Raw genomic sequence first — 17,494 nt, forward strand, 5'->3', positions numbered from 1 at the left:
GTCATATAACATAACCGTTATGAGGTGCGCATGCACACTGCTCCAGGGATCATGCAGCATAACAGTCATGAGGTGCGCATGCACACTGCTTCAGGGATCATGCAGCATAACAGTCATGAGGTGCGCGTGCACACTGCTCCAGGGGTCAAGCAGCATAGCAAGCTTAACAGTCATGAAGTGCGCGTGCACACTGCTCCAGGGGTCATGCAGCATAACAGTCATGAGATGCGCATGCACACTGCTCCAAGGATCATGCAGAATAACAGTAATGAGATGCACATGCACACTACTCCAGGGGTCATATAGCATACCAGTCATGATGTGCGCTTGCCCACTGCTCCAGGGATCATGCAGCATAACAGTCATGAGGTGCGCATGCACACTGCTCCAGGGATCATGCAGCAGAACATTCATGAGATGCGCGTGCACACTGCTCCAGGGGTCATGCAGCATAACAGTCATGAGGTGCACGTGCACACTGCTACAGGGGTCATGCAGCATAACAGTCATGAGATGCGCATGTACACTGCTCCAGGGGTCATGCAGAATAACAGTTATGAGATGCGCATGCACACTGCTCCAGGGGTCATATAGCATAACAGTCATGAGGTGCGCGTGCACACTGCTCCAGGGGTCATGCAGCATAACAGTCATGAGGTGCACGTGCACACTGCTACAGGGGTCATGCAGCATAACAGTCATGAGATGCGCATGCAGACTGCTCCAGGGGTCATGCAGCATAACAGTCATGAGATGCGCATGCACACTGCTCCAGGGGTCATGCAGAATAACAGTCGTGAGATGCGTATGCACACTGCTCCAGGGGTCATGCAGCATAACAGTCATGAGATGCACATGTACACTGCTCCAGGGATCATGCAGCATAACAGTCATGAGGTGCGCGTGCACACTGCTCCAGAGATCATGCAGCATAACAGTCATGAGGTGCGCGTGCACACTGCTCCAAGAGTCATGCAGCATAACAGTCATGAGGTGCACGTGCACACTGCTCCAGGGGTCATGCAGAATAACAGTCGTGAGATGCGCATGCACACTGCTCCAGGGGTCATGCAGCATAACAGTCATGAGGTGCACGTGCACACTGCTACAGGGGTCATGCAGCATAACAGTCATGAGATGCGCATGGACACTGCTCCAGGGGTCATACAGCATAACAGTCATGAGATGCGCATACACACTACTCCAGGGGTCATATAGCGTAACAGTCATGAGATGCACATGCACACTGCTACAGGGATCATGCAATATATCAGTCATGAGGTGCACGTGCACACTGCTCCAGGGGTCATGCAGCATAGCAGTCATGAGGTGCGCATGCACACTGCTCCAGGGATTATGCAGCATAACAGACATGATGGGCATGACACGCAGGATGGGACTCCCAGCAATCAAGTGTTCATTATGATAAGTAGCGGCCTCTCTCCTTGCCTCCCCCCGCAGAATGCCACGTTACTGCAGGGGTCGGTAGTTTAACTGTGGCTGTTGCTGGCTTTGAGCATAATTCCGACAGTCTCTGGCAAGGTGCCCCCGTCCTCCACATTCCCAGCATTCGATGCCTCTTCCTCGCCGGGTGGGCACCTCGAACCTGCCAGGAAGGAGCTTGCACCCACTGATCTCTTCTCGGTTGGGCCAAAGAATGGTTGTATGAATATGATGGGTCAGACAGTTGTTCTCCCACGGCAGGCGTCGGGCAGGGCCGACACAGCCGAGTAGGGACGTTCAGTAGACAGAGCTCCCATTCATTGCTCCATATGAGTTAATTTGTCTTGCACATTGACAAGAAACAAGTCTTGTACCACCTGGACCAGCACCTCCTGATGTTTTGGGTCCCGTGCTCTGTCTATTGAAGCCTATCCTAGGCCCTAACATGTGCATGAAATGGGGTTAAACTCACAGTAACATTGGGAACTCAGTTCAGTCCCGGGGCCCCCAGCAATCCTATACGATGGTGTGCACGTCTGTCTGGAAGTTCTGTGAAACATGGTCTTTTCCTTGCTTGAGAGTCCTGGAAACTATAGATTCATTTCTTGGTCTCTTTGTGGTTTCTCAAGATAGCAGAGGACAGCCACTTTAGTTATCCATAAGAGTCTATACAATCTTCAGTTAGTCTCAGGCTGTGCGTCCTCTTCTCACAGCTCCAAGCACAGCAGACCTCTGCAGAATCTTCAGCTCAGAACGCACACACAGGATTGACCCCACCTTTCTCCAGTCTTGGCAGAACAACAAACAGTCTTTTGCAGGGGAGAGCAGAACATACCATCACACCAGTCAAGGGGATGCTGTCTCTTAAAGTGGCAGCGTGTCTCTTACTGTCCATAGCAACACCACCCCCTTACAAGCCTTTAGAAGGGCTATTAGTATGATGACTCAGCTTCAGCACCAGTATCTATACTAAAGGTCTTTGATTCGTTATACTTAGCACACAGGACTAGACAAGCACTCTCTCCCTTCAAAATGAAGTGTCACAGAGCCATGCAATGTCATCAGTGTGCTGAGCCAGGCGGCACCTTTTATAATCTCTGCTGATGTCAGATGACCAGCCAATCACAATAATGCCACAATCAAGATGGCTAAAGCATTACAGTGACTCACAGGCAATCCTTGCATGCTTATTGGTTGCATAACAGGCACCAAAGTTACCGTGAGGGGATTCGAGTTTTAAATCAAGCACCGCCCATTACTCGCGGGTCCAGAAAGAAAAAATGGTCAGCACACCAAATTCATGACAGTTGCATCTATACGCTGTTTTTCCCTGACTAATGCTGGGACAGCTTTAGAAAATGCCAATAGTTTTTCTTATATGTGAAAAACTGATGGCACAAATGGTAAAAACCATACACAGATACCAAAAACATGCAAATCACATCAGTTGAACTGATAAAAATTGTTAATTTTTCCTTTACAAAAAAGAAAAATAAAGTGTGAATGGTCCATTAGGTAGTATTTACATCTCCATTGTGGTTATAAACAGAAACTGCAACACAATTCTGGATCTGTAGTATGATGGGCATCGCTGACTTATAAAAGATTTGTCAAGTTTAGGTTTAAGGCTAAGTTTACACTGGGCGTTTTTGCTGCGTGTTTTGATGCCACTTTTCAGCTGCATTTTAAAGTACCAGCAAAGCCTATGAGATTTAAAAAATCTCATGCACACTTATTGATTTTTTTTGTCATCAATATTTTGTGCATGGTTTTTTGGACATAAAGCATATCACTCAGTGTCGGGCTGGGGTGTCAATGGCCCACCAGTAACATTGACTTTTGGGGGCCCACTTTTCACCTGAATACAAATATTACAATACCCTCTTTCACAAATTTACCTCTATCTCTATATAATAATACACTGGGTAGTTTGGTTACTGAATGATGAGATGCTGTTTCTTTCTGTACAGAGTGAATCAAGTGAATTATGCCAAATACTGGCCAAACAGTGGGGTTGGGGGCCCAGATCTGCACAGGGGCCCACCTGGGGATTCCCCTGTTCCCCTATGGGCCAGTCCGAGCCTGATGTCAGTTCTTTCAGCGTTTTTTACCCATTGACTTGAATGGGCGGGAAAAAAACACTGAAAAAATACAACCAAAAATGCAAGTATCGTGTTTTGCTGCGCTATTTGTGCCAAAACATGATTCTATGAAATAGGACTTTTTTTTTTCAACACCACAATTCATCCGCATGCACAAGAGACAGATCTAGCATGTCAAAAGCACTGCAAAAAAAACACATAAAAAACCCAGGAAAAAAACAATGACAACATGCTTTTTTTCTACAGCTTCTTTCCTGCCAAGAGATCAGGTTTTGCAGCAGGAAAAAACACTGAAAAAAATGCCTAGTGTGAACGTACCCTAAACATTGGGTCTGTAGTATTGGTAGGAAGGAGAGGGCTGTGTGCTGCACTTTATTTCGACTCAAATTTGAAATAACCTTCTATGATATAATCTGCAATAATTAATGTGAAACTTGCCTAAACTGCAGAATTAAGTCTAGCTGCAAAGCCAGTGTAGGATGTGTCTGTCTCGTCTGGCCTCCCTCCTCCCGTACATTTCTGTCAGATTTTTTTTCCTCTTTCTTCCCCTATAAGGTCACAACCAGTTTGTGGACCACACTATTTAAAAGGAGACAAGTCACTCCTTTAGAACAAAGGCAGCAAAGTGATCGAGACAACCTAAGAAGCCATTCACACTCAGGTACGTATCATAACTCTACATATTTGATTACTGCTCGATAAGAACTTGATAGGTCAGACGGCTATAGATACAGAGAAGATATGTCATGTGTAACTGTTATGATTGCTTGCAAATGCTGAGTTACTCCACGGCTGAATTATAGCATTACACTGGCTGTAACGGATACTTGTTCCTTGAAGTTTTAAAAAAATAGAAATTCTGGCATTTTAGTAATAAAAAGTAGGAAGCATTTCAATGCTCAGCTGTAGCAGACTGCTAAATTCTTCGTTTCCTAGTTGGGCGTGAAAGGACTGGGGATTGCATAAACCAGCTACTCCAGTGGAATGAGGCTACCTTTTATAGACATAGTTAGACATTCTGAAGCCTTCCTGAATAGGCGTGGAGTTTCCGGAGCCTATCAGCATAGTTGGAAAGAACTGTCCAAGAAGGATACAGAGTGTACATAGGAATGGGGCCGTGGATGCCTCTAGTGTGAGCATATACTGACACTACAGATGTCAATGCATGTGCTGTAGGTTACAGCCTTGCGGGAAGGAACACTTTGAAAATAAAATGGATTCAGTATTTTAATAGTAAGCTATTTTGCATTAGGAGTGTTTTTTTCTGACTTTATTCACTTTTTGGTCACTTTGTCAAGTGGCCAATTTATTTTTAAATCTGACCAGTGTCATTTTATGTGGTAATAACTCTGGAATATTTTAACACATCCCAGTGATTTTTTAGATTGTTTTTTTCGAGACACATTGTATTTTACGATAATGGTAAATTTAGGTTGATATTTTTGATAAATAAACACAAAACATAGAAATTTCTAAACATTTGCAATTGTCAAACTTTGAATGATTATCCCTTTAAAACAGATAATCATATCACACAAAACATTAATAAATAACTTTTCCCTCATGTCTGCTTTACATCAGCACCATTTGTGAAATGTTCTTTTTATTTTGTTAGCACTTTAGAAGGATCAAAAATGTAGAAGTGATTTTTCATTTTTTCAAGGAAATTTACAAAATGTATTTTTTTAGGGACCTGTTCAGTATTGATGACTTTGGGGGGCTATATATTGGAAAACCTCCAAATGTGATACCCTTTTAAAAACAGCATCCCTCAATATATTCAAATTTGCTGTCAGGTACTTTATTAACCATTCAGGTGCTTTTCAGGAATTAATGAAAATTAGCATGGCAGGAAAGAAAAATAATATTTTTACCACCTAAATATTTCCAACTTCTGAATAGGTTACTATATCCAGCAGACGCTAAGGCCATTATTTGGCTGTGAATTGCAATGGTAGCCATCAGGACCTCATAATTTCAGAATGCCGATGGGATTAAGAAGGGAGCCCATACATTCTGTCAACCATCTAGATGCTGTAGTCAATATTGACAGCAGCATCTAAGGGGTTAAACGGCCATGGTCAGTGCCAATACTGATGGTTGCAAGTTGTCAGCTATATTGCACAACTGATAGCTGCTGAATTGTCCTCTGCTGTCGGAAGATGCTATTCACATACATCTCAGGTCAGTAAAAAGACATATTGGTCGTATTAGGTGGTTAAGAAGCTAAGTGCAGTTTAGGTACAGCCTTTTATCCCCCACCCAAAATCATCAACCCCTTACCATATGCTTTATGCTATATATATATATATATATATATTTGAATTTTGTACTACCTATCTATTGTGGTGGCAAAAAAATGTGTGGAACATATAGTCACAGGTTACTAACTACCTATGTTAATCACAGGAACTTTCCACTGATTCATTTGCGAAGCCCCCTTTGTAGGTTGCATTTCCAGGTGCAAATGAGTCACAAAGCTGGAGTTCCACCTGGTATTAGGCTGGGTTCACATTAGCATTTCGACTGGTCTGCGTAGGGCTGCGTACTTCTTCCCATAAGCTCCGCCTATGCTTCGCCTACTTCCGCATGCGTCCTGCGTACCCATCTTTATCATTGGGTACACAGGGACATGCGTTGTATGTGGATGCGTCTGCATGTGTCGTTTTGACGTGTCTGCCGACCGAACAGAAATATAACATGTTGCGTTCGGTGTGCACGTCAAAACAACGCACGCAGACACATACAACGCATGTCCCTGCGTACTCAATGTTAAAGAAGTGTGTAAGTAGGCGGAGCTTAAGGTAGGAAGTACGCAGCTCAACGCACTCTACCCAAACGCAAGTGTGAACTAAACCTTACTTAGCATGAAGCAGGAGTGAGTTGATGGGAAGTAAAGTTTGCGTTATGTATTATCGGAGGCACAGTAGGTTCCCTGTTAATATTTATGGGGGTTGTAGATTTTTTGATTGATGTCTAATAAGTTAGTGTGTGCATTTTGCTAGATATCTGGTTAGAGAAGAGAGACAAAGTTTGGTAAAAAAATATTTTGAGAGTGTTAGTATTAGGAGTATTGTTTTTAGAAATGTGGAAAAATTTGTCAGTGGTTATGCAAGCAATCATGAAGCACAAAAGAAAGATGTCACATGCCATTCTTTCCCAGATAGTGAACAAAAACTGCTGCATTCAGGTGTAAAGGTCGGCCAGGGCAGTAGTCGTGGCTGAGTTTCTCGGGCATTGTATACCCTGGCCACCCTCTACAGGAAAACGGTACCTCTTGTCTTGCATGATACAATCGGTACTCACGTTGCTGTCAGCATCTTCCTTGCTGTGCTGGCTTGAAGCTGATCCTGGATCACAATGAAAAGAGACACAGTCCAGTGCGACTCTCAACTGAACAAATTTATTTACCTCAGGACACAGCACATTCACGTAGTTTCCAGCTTTCATCACAGTAAAGACGGCACATTACTTCTTCTTTCCCTTCACTGTTCCTTGCGTCACTAAGTGTTTCCGCGGGACGGAGCGTCTCAAATAACCCCCCAGTGTCCTCCCTGTCAAGCGTTACCATGGTGAAGCTTTCTCCCGTCCGTTTCACCCCGGACATCAGAGGTCAGGCCCACGGGGTATCCGCCACATTCTGGAGTGACCTGCCCGTACACTTTTACAGTGACCTTCACTCTTCCTCTATTTCCTGCTTTTCCTCTCTACTGTTGGCTCTGCTGTACCTTGTTCTTCTCTAAGTACCCCCATGGATGGCTGGGAACATGCTTCAATGTTACGGGGTAGTTAGGCAGCTCGGGCATATAGCCCACCCGAGCACACAAGGGTCAGTCCCCTGACTGATTACAATAGGAGGATCTTCCTGACTTATTCCCCAGCTAACCACTCCTACAGTTAAATCTTATATGTACTACAACTATAGCTACCAAGTAGTGGACTCAGTGCTCTATCTAGTGACCGTGACCCAAACTGCACTGTCCCTAATATGACTACGTGGTGTAGAAACATAACACCTAATAAATACATAATGCAGCAACAAGAAATAGATGTTAGTCCGCTACAACGGAATAGTGTATATATATATATATATATACATAATAGCAATATGGAGATTTAAAGGGATAAAACTCTCAACCCCTTACACAGGCATATATAGAAATCATGGTGCCCCATAGAAAAAGTCCAAATTGGGCCTTCTCCAAGTCCTAACTACAGTGTAGAGCAGTCTGGGTCATAGCTCAAGGCTACAGTCACAGATGTGTATAACTACCACAACCCCTTTGAATATCAGACCAATGCCCTAACCGCAAAACTTTCCTCTCAAAAATCACTGAAGGAGAGCTTCCTCTTCTCTCCAAATCACACCTCACCACTTGTGCACTTGGCCCCATCCCTTTCCATCTGCTTCCCATCCTCACCACCATACTTATCCCATCCCTATCCCATCCCTAACCAGTCTAACAATAACTTCTGGTACCTTCCCTCCTCTTTCAAACATGCCACAATCACACCTATCATCAAAAAGCCATCCCTTGACCCGAGTGCCATGTCCAGCTATCACCCCATATCTTTGCTACCATTTGCTTCCAAACTCCTTGAGCAGCGTGTCCACGCTGAACTTTCCTCTCACTTTGCATCTAACTCGCTCTTCAACAACCTACAATCTGGATTCCGTCCCCACTCCCCACCATTCCACTGAGACTGCCCTGACCAAACTTACTAACGACTTACTTACAGCCAAAGCTAACAGACAATTCTTTATACACCTCCTTCTAGACCTGTCCTCTGTCTTCAACACAGTTGACCACTGCCTCATACTACAGATCATCTCTTCCTTTGGTGTCAAAGACCTTGTCCTATCCTTGAACTCCTCATACCTTACCAACTGCACATTTAGCGTTTCCTACTCTCACTACCTCCTCATCTCGCTCTCTTTCTGTTGGTGTGCCTCAAGGCAATCTCCTAGGACCTCTTTTCGTCTCAATCTATACCCTTGGCCTGGGACAACTCATAAAGTCCTATGCCTTCCAGTATCATCTATATGCTGATGACACTCAGATCTACCTATCTGGCCCAGATGTCACCTATCTGTTGTCGAGAATTCCAGAGCGTCTATCAACCATATCCTCCTTCTTCTCTCTCGCTTCCTCAAGCTCACTGTGGACAAATCTGAACTAATTATCTTTACTCACCTTATCCCTGTGTCTCCGATGCATTTCTGTTGTATGTGTAATGTGCAGCAGGAACACTGTAATGACATCTTCATGCCTTCTCCACTGAGATACAAATGCACTGGCTGAATGATGCAGAACAAACCTACAGTGCCAAGTTCCACTATTCTATTCAATGGTATCTTGAACAGAGTCAGACTGGCACCAGGCACTGAAATCTGCTGACAAACAAAGCCGGCAGCTGCCTAGGGTCCCCGCTGCCCCAGGGGCCCCCAGCCTGTGGCGTGTCGCTAATAGTTAACGAGTGAGGGGAAAAAAAGGAAGATCTTAGAACTCGCCTTCTATAAATTCAGAGCTAGCATGGGGACGCATTTATGCAGGGGGGGATTTAGGTACATGTAATCGAAGTACATATATCAAAGTACGGGCAGTTATAACATGGAAGACAGGGCAGGAGACAGGTAAGACAAATTAATAAATCTATTCCCTGTACATTTGGATTACCAAAAATATATACCATATGCATTTGTATAATTTATATCCTGGCAGCTGTATTCACTCACATCCACCACCCTTGCATTAACTCTTTTCACTCCATCCATATCAGCCCCTCTGTCCTTTCATCTCCTATGTATAGCACTCACACTCTTTTCACATTGCTAAACAGCATAGATCCTTTCACTTGCACCATAAAACACACGAGACGCTCTCACAAATCACTTAACCATCTGCTCACTCTTTCTATCATCCTTCTCCTAGTCGCAGGAGATATCTCTCCCAACCCGGCCCCTCATGTTATAGTAAGTCAAACCCCTCAACTGCTACACTCAGAAACCCCTGTAATCTTATTAATATTCCCTGCATGCCTTCTATCTCTCTTAATTGTGCCCTTTGGAATTCTCGCTCAATGTGTAATAAACTCTCCTTCATCCATGACTTCTTCCTTTCCGATTCTCTTAACTTTCTGGCTCTTACTGAAACCTGGATCCAGCAGTCAGACACCACCGCTGCTGCTTTCATATGGTGAACTACACTTCTCTCATACCCCACGATTGGACAACAGAGCAGGTGGAGGCGTTGGTCTGCTCCTATCACCCACCTGTACCTTTCAGGTTATCCCTCAAGTACAATCACTTGTCTTTCCTTCTTTCGAGGTCCATGCTGTCAGACTCTATGTCCCCTTCTCCATGTGAGTAGCGGTGGTGTATAGTCCTCCAGGTCCCTCACATCAGTTTCTGGATCACTTTGCCACCTGGCTTCCACACTATCTCTCCTGTGACATCTCCACCCTCATCATGGGAGACTTCAACATTCCCATTTCCCTTCCCCTCTCACCATCTGCTTCTCACCTTTTATCTCTAACCTCCTCTTTTGACCTCTCGCAGCATACTAACTCCCCCACGCATGAAGACGGAAACTCCCTCGACTTGGTCTTCTCCCGGCTTTGCTCAGTGGATGATTTCACAAACTCCCCTGTCCCGCTCTCTGACCACAACCTTCTATCATTCTCTATCAAGAACTGCCATCTCGCCCAGGTCACCCCCACGTTCCACACTTTTAGAAATATACAGGCCATTAACACCCAGAATCTTATGAAAAACTTGCAGTCATCATTGGCCCCCATCTCCTCCCTCTCATGTCCTGATTCTGCACTGAAGCATTACAATCAAACACTTCAAAGTGCCCTGGATGAAATTGCACCTCCTATACATAGATCAACCGGGCACAGATGGCGAGAACCCTGGCACACGCTGCAAACACGTTTCCTACAGCGGTGTTCCAGGTGCGCCGAACGTCTGTGGAGAAAATCCAATCTACCCGAAGATTTAATCTATTATAAATTTATGCTTAAAACATACAACACTGCCCTTCACCTCTCAAAACAAACCTATTACATCACCCTCATCACCTCACTATCCAATAAACCGAAATGTCTCTTTGACACTTTTCATTCCCTACTTAACCCAAGAGTGCAGGCCCCAACTACGGATCTCCATGCTGACGATCAGGCTAATTATTTCAAAGAAATAATTGACCATATCCGGCAGGAAATTAGCTCCCAATCCCCTCATACCATGCACTGTCCTCCCTCCCCCACTGCATCTAGCTCACTCTCTGATTTTGAACCAGTAACAGAAGAAGAAGTAATCAGGCTCCTTGCATCTTCTCGCCCTACCACTTGCCCCAGTGACCCCATTCCATCACATCTCCTCCAGTCCCTTTCCCCTGCTATCACCACTAACTAAAATATTTAACCTCTCTCTCTTTTCTGGTATCTTTCCTTCCTCATTTATTCATGCCATCATACAGCCATTACTTAAAAAACCATCCCTCGACCAAAACTGTGCCGCTAACTATAGACCTGTCTCTAATCTTCCCTTCATCTCTAAACTCCTGGAACACCTGGTCCACAACCAACCTATCCTCTATCTCTCAGCTAACTCTCTCCTCGACCCTCTACAATCCGGTTTCCGCTCTCTACACTCTACTGAAACTGCCCTCACTAAAGACTCTAATGATCTTCTAACAGCTAAATCTAATGGTCACTACTCCATGCTAATTCTCTTGGATCTCTCTGCAGCATTCGACACTGTGGTTCATCAGCTCATCCTCACTATGCTCCGTTCCATTGGCCTCAAGGACACCGTTCTCTCTTGGTTCTCCTCCTATCTCTCTGACCGCTCCTTTACTGTATCTTTTGCTGGCTCCTTCTCCTCTCATCTTCCCCTTACTGTTGAGGTTCCTCAAGGATCAGTTCTAGGCCCCCTCCTCTTTTCTTTGCATACTGCCCCTGCTGGTCAAGCAATCAGTAGATTTGGGTTCCAGTACCATCTCTATGCTGATGACACTCAATTATACACTTCTCCCGGTATCACACCTGCCTTTTTGGAAAACACCAGTGATTGTCTTACTGATGTCTCTAACATCATGTCCTCCCTCTACCTGAAACTGAACCTGTCAAAAACTGAACTCCTCGTGTTTCCTCCCTCTACTAACCTACCTATGCCCGACATTGCCATTTCCTTGTGTGGTTCCACCATTACTCCCCAGCAACATGCCCGCTGTCTTGGGATCATACTTGATTCTGAGCTTTCATTCACCCCCCCACATCCAATCACTGGCTCGCTCTTGTTATCTGCACCTCAAAAGCATTTCTAAAATTCGACCCTTTCTTACTTTCGACTCTGCAAAAACTCTTTCTGTTTCTCTTATTCATTCTCGTCTGGACTATTGTAACCCTCTACTAATCGGTCTCCCTCTTACCAAACTCTCCCCTCTTCAATCCGTCCTGAATGCTGGAACCAGAATCATATTCCTCACCAATCGTTATACTGATGCCTCTACCTTGTGCCAGTCCTTACATTGGCTACCCATCCACTCCAGAATTCAGTATAAACCTATTACCCTCACCCACAAAGCACTCCATGGCTCAGCACCACCCTACATCTCCTCCATCGTCTCAGCCTACCACCCTACCCATGCCCTCCGTTGTGCTAATGACCTGAGGTTAACATCTTCATTAATCAGAACCTCCCACTCCCGCCTCCAAGACTTTTCACGTGCCGCGCCAATTCTTTGGAATGCACAACCCAGCCTAATAAGATTAATCCCCAATCCCCACAGTATTAAGCATGCCTTAAAAATGCATTTGTTCAGACTGGCCTATCTCCTGAACGCACTAACCTAAATATCCCTCTGTGGCTCATTTCAAAATTTTTTTTTTTTACCATATCCAGGTTCCTCACATCATGTTCTCACATGCTTTTTGCATTTAATAGCCCTTTGTGTCTGTACTGTTACATATTTAGACTTAACTGGTTCATGCAGCAACAGGAACACACGATTCTTACACTAGGGATGGTCCAAAAATAAAAACAATAAAAGCAATTGTTACCATCCACCTTTTGTGTCTCCCCTTTTCCCTTATAGATTGTAAGCTTGCAAGCAGGGCCCTCATTCCTATTGGTATCTGTTTTGATCTATGTTTTTATTGCTATGCTGTAATGTCTATTGTCTGTAGAAGTCCCCTCTATAAGGTAAAGTGCTGCAGAATATGTTGGCGCTATAGAAAAAAAATTATTATTATTAATAGCAGCACACCACGCAGCTGCTATATGGCTGATGAATCAGGGGAACCCGACCCAGTGCTGGCAGAGTAGCGGGTGACAGGAAGCAGGATGGGGCACACGATATACTGTACGGAACATTATATGGGGCCTATTATATATGGAGCAATATATGGGGCTCATTATACTGTATGGAGCAATATATGGGGTTTATTTTTCTTTGTAGAGCATTATCTGGTGCCCATAATACTGTATGGAGCAATATATGGGGCTATTTATACTGTATGGAACAATATATGGCTCATAATCTTTGGGGCCATCCTATACTGTATAGCGCATTATATGGGACCCATTATTTATAGAGCAATAAATGCGGCTCATTATACTGTATGGAGCATTATATGAGAGGCTCTTTATACTGTTTGGAGCATTATATGTGGCCCATTAAACAGTATGGAGCAATATATGGGGCTTATTATACTGTATGGAGCAATATATTGGGGCCGATTATATACTGTATGGAGCAATATATGGGGCTCATTATTCTGTATGGAGCAATATATGTTACTCATTATACTGTACGTAGCATTATATGGGGTCCATTATTCTGTATGGAGCAATATACAGGGGTTGGACAAAATAATGGAAACACCTGGAAACATCAACAAAAGTTAGTTTAATATGGTGTAGGTCCACCTTTTGCGGCCATTACAGCCTCAATTCTCCGAGGTATGGATTCATACAAGGTGTGAATTGTTTCCAAAGGAATTTTAGCCCATTCTTCAGTTAAAACACCCTCCAGTTCTTTGAGCGACGATGGCGGCGGAAATCGACGTCTAACTTGAATCTCTAAAATCGACCTTAAATGCTCAATAATGTTGAGGTCTGGGGATTGTGGGGGCAAGAGGAAAAGCTCAACTTCATTAGAATGTTCCTTGTGCCATGCTTTAATGATTCTAGCTGTATGAATTGGTGCATTATCATCCTGAAAGATGGCATTCCCCTCCGGGAACAGTGCTTGAACCATAGGATGCACTTGGTCGCCCAAAATGCCTAGATAATCTCAGCTGTTAATTCTTCCATGAAGGGATATCATTGGCCTGGCGGATCTCCACGAAATAGCACCCCAGATCATCACAGAACCTCTACCATGTTTTACGGTTGGGAGAAGGCAGTCTGGATGGAATGCTTCTTTCGGCTGCCTCCAAACGTACGCTCGGCCAGAGGTCGGAAATAGGGTAAACGATGATTCGTCTGAGAGTATCAAATGTTTCCACTGCTCGAGGGACCAATTCTGGAGGTTTCTACACCACTCTAAACACTTGGAAACATTTGTCAATGAGAGCAGCGGTTTTCTAATTGCAGCTCTTCCGTGGAATCCAGATTTGTGCAGCTCCTGACGAACAGTTTTCATGGAAACTGGGTTCTGTAGGTGTTCATTGAGCTCAGCAGTGATTTTCAGAGCCGTGGTCTTGCGATCCTCTCTCACAATTCGCTTTAGAATCCGACGGTTTCTCTCAGTCAACTTCGACTTTCGGCCGGACCTGTGCTTTGCTGCCGACGTTTTTCCTTCTCTTTCAAATGCAGTCATTACTTTGGAGACAGTACCTCTTGACACGCCAAGCATTCGGGCACTTTCTGTTACACTAGCGCCTGCCATACAAGCACCAACAATTTGGCCTCTTTGAAAATCCGAGAGGTCTGCCATTGGTATCAGGTTCTCATCAATGTTTTTACAATTCTGCAAAACAAACAGTTAATTTACGTATACATATCACATAACACAAATAATCATCAACAAAACATTACCATATGTCGTGGTTTGCATGTTTATAACACGTTCGAAGATTATGATGCCAAAACGTTAGGTGTTTCCATTATTTTGTCCAACCCCTGTATGACCCCTATTATACACTGTTTGGAGCAATATTTGGGACTCATTATTCTGTATGTAGCATTATATGGGGCTCATTTGACTATATGGAGCAATATACAGTGGGGAAAAAAAGTATTTAGTCAGTCAGCAATAGTGCAAGTTCCACCACTTAAAAAGATGAGAGGCGTCTGTAATTTACATCATAGGTAGACCTCAACTATGGGAGACAAACTGAGAAAAAAAAATCCAGAAAATCACATTGTCTGTTTTTTTTTCATTTTATTTGCATATTATGGTGGAAAATAAGTATTTGGTCAGAAACAAAATTTCATCTCAATACTTTGTGATATATCCTTTGTTGGCAATGACAGAGGTCAAACGTTTTCTGTAAGTCTTCACAAGGTTGCCACACACTGTTGTTGGTATGTTGGCCCATTCCTCCATGCAGATCTCCTCTAGAGCAGTGATGTTTTTGGCTTTTCGCTTGGCAACATGGACTTTCAACTCCCTCCAAAGGTTTTCTATAGGGTTGAGATCTGGAGATTGGCTAGGCCACTCCAGGACCTTGAAATGCTTCTTACGAAGCCACTCCTTCGTTGCCCTGGCGGTGTGCTTTGGATCTTTGTCATGTTGAAAGACCCAGCCACGTTTCATCTTCAATGCCCTTGCTGATGGAAGGAGGTTTGCACTCAAAATCTCACGATACATGGCCCCATTCATTCTTTCATGTACCCGGATCAGTCGTCCTGGCCCCTTTGCAGAGAAACAGCCCCAAAGCATGATGTTTCCACCACCATGCTTTACAGTAGGTATGGTGTTTGATGGATGCAACTCAGTATTCTTTTTCCTCCAAACACGACAAGTTGAGTTTCTACCAAACAGTTCCAGTTTGGTTTCATCAGACCATAGGACATTCTCCCAAAACTCCTCTGGATCATCCAAATGCTCTCTAGCAAACTTCAGACGGGCCCGGACATGTACAGGCTTAAGCAGTGGGACACATCTGGCACTGCAGGATCTGAGTCCATGGTGGCGTAGTGTGTTACTTATGGTAGGCCTTGTTACATTGGTCCCAGCTCTCTGCAGTTCATTCACTAGGTCCCCCCGCGTGGTTCTGGGATTTTTGCTCACAGTTCTTGTGATCATTCTGACCCCACGGGGTGGGATTTTGCGTGGAGCACCAGATCGAGGGAGATTATCAGTGGTCTTGTATGTCTTCCATTTTCTAATTATTGCTCCCACAGTTGATTTCTTCACTCCAAGCTGGTTGGCTATTGCAGATTCAGTCTTCCCAGCCTGGTGCAGGGCTACAATTTTGTTTCTGGTGTCCTTTGACAGCTCTTTGGTCTTCACCATAGTGGAATTTGGAGTCAGACTGTTTGAGGGTGTGCACAGGTGTCTTTTTATACTGATAACAAGTTTAAACAGGTGCCATTACTACAGGTAATGAGTTGAGGAAAGAGGAGACTCTTAAAGAAGAAGTTACAGGTCTGTGAGAGCCAGAAATCTTGATTGCTTGTTTCTGACCAAATACTTATTTTCCACCATAATATGCAAATAAAATGAAAAAAAAACAGACAATGTGATTTTCTGGATTTTTTTTTCTCAGTTTGTCTCCCATAGTTGAGGTCTACCTATGATGTAAATTACAGACGCCTCTCATCTTTTTAAGTGGTGGAACTTGCACTATTGCTGACTGACTAAAAACTTTTTTTCCCCACTGTATGTGGCTCATTATACTGTATGGAGCAATAAATAACATCCATTATTTTGTATGGAGCACTATGTGGCAACCATAATAGTGTATAGAGCAATATTTGGGGCTCGTTATTCTGTATTGAGCTCTATGTGGTGCCCATGTATGGAGAACTATACTGTGCAATAGATATCACTCATGTAATCTAAGAAGTAAATGAAATCTTTGCTATTGTACACCTATATATCTCTGCATCATGAATTGTGGTATGTGTTAACCCCTTTACCCCCAAGGGTGGTTTGCACGTTAATGACTGGGCCAATTTTTACAATTCTGACCACTGTCCCTTTATGAGGTAATAACTCTGGAATGCTTCCATGGATCCCGGTGATTCTGACATTGTTTTCTCATGACATATTGTACTTCATGTTAGTGGTAAAATTTCTTTGATATGACTTGCGTTTATTTGTGAAAAAAATGAAAATTTTGTGAAAATTTTGAAAGTTTCACAATTTTGCAACTTTTACTTTTCATGACCTTAAATCACAGATATATGGTATGGCACACAAAACACTTAATAAGTAACATTTCCCACATGTTTACTTTACACCAGCACAATTTTGGAAACAATTTTTTTTTAGTTATGAAGTGAAAATGGGGTTAAAAGCTGACCAGCAATTTCTTATTTTTACAACGCCTTTTTTTAGGGACCACATCACATTTGAAGTCACTTTGAGGAGTCTATACGAGTCAAAATGCCCAAAAGTGACATCATTCTAAAAACTGAACCCCTCAAGGTGCTTAAAACCACATTCAAGAAGTTCATTAACCCTTCAGATGCTTCACAGAAATTTTTTGAATGTTTGAAAAAAAATGAACATTTAACTTTTTTTCACAAAAAAATTACTTCAGGTCCAATTTTTTTATTTTCTCAAGGGTAACAAGAGAAATTGGACCTCAAAAGTTATTGTGCAATTTGTCCTGAGTACGCTGATACCCCATATGTGGGAGGGAACCACTGTTTCAGCGCATGGCAGAGCACGGAAGGGAAGGAGCGCCGTTTGACTTTTTCAACACAAAATTGACTGGAATTGAGATCGGAAGCCATGTCGCGTTTGGAGAGCCCCTGATGTGCC

The 17,494-nt window shown here is 43.6% G+C and overlaps 1 protein-coding gene across 1 annotated transcript in view; it reads left to right on the forward strand.

Annotated features, from left to right (window-relative positions):
* Positions 1 to 17,494, forward strand: part of CSRP1 (cysteine and glycine rich protein 1) — a 347,337-nt gene that overhangs the window by 313 nt on the left and 329,530 nt on the right. The window contains exon 2 of the mRNA XM_073564013.1: positions 4,101 to 4,206. The gene's annotated coding sequence lies outside the window, so the exon portion shown is untranslated. The remainder of the gene's footprint in view (positions 1 to 4,100; positions 4,207 to 17,494) is intronic.

Source organism: Dendrobates tinctorius, unplaced genomic scaffold (assembly GCF_039654945.1).
Source record: "Dendrobates tinctorius isolate UK_male_01 unplaced genomic scaffold, ASM3965494v1 ptg000422l, whole genome shotgun sequence".
NCBI lineage: Eukaryota > Metazoa > Chordata > Amphibia > Anura > Dendrobatidae > Dendrobates > Dendrobates tinctorius.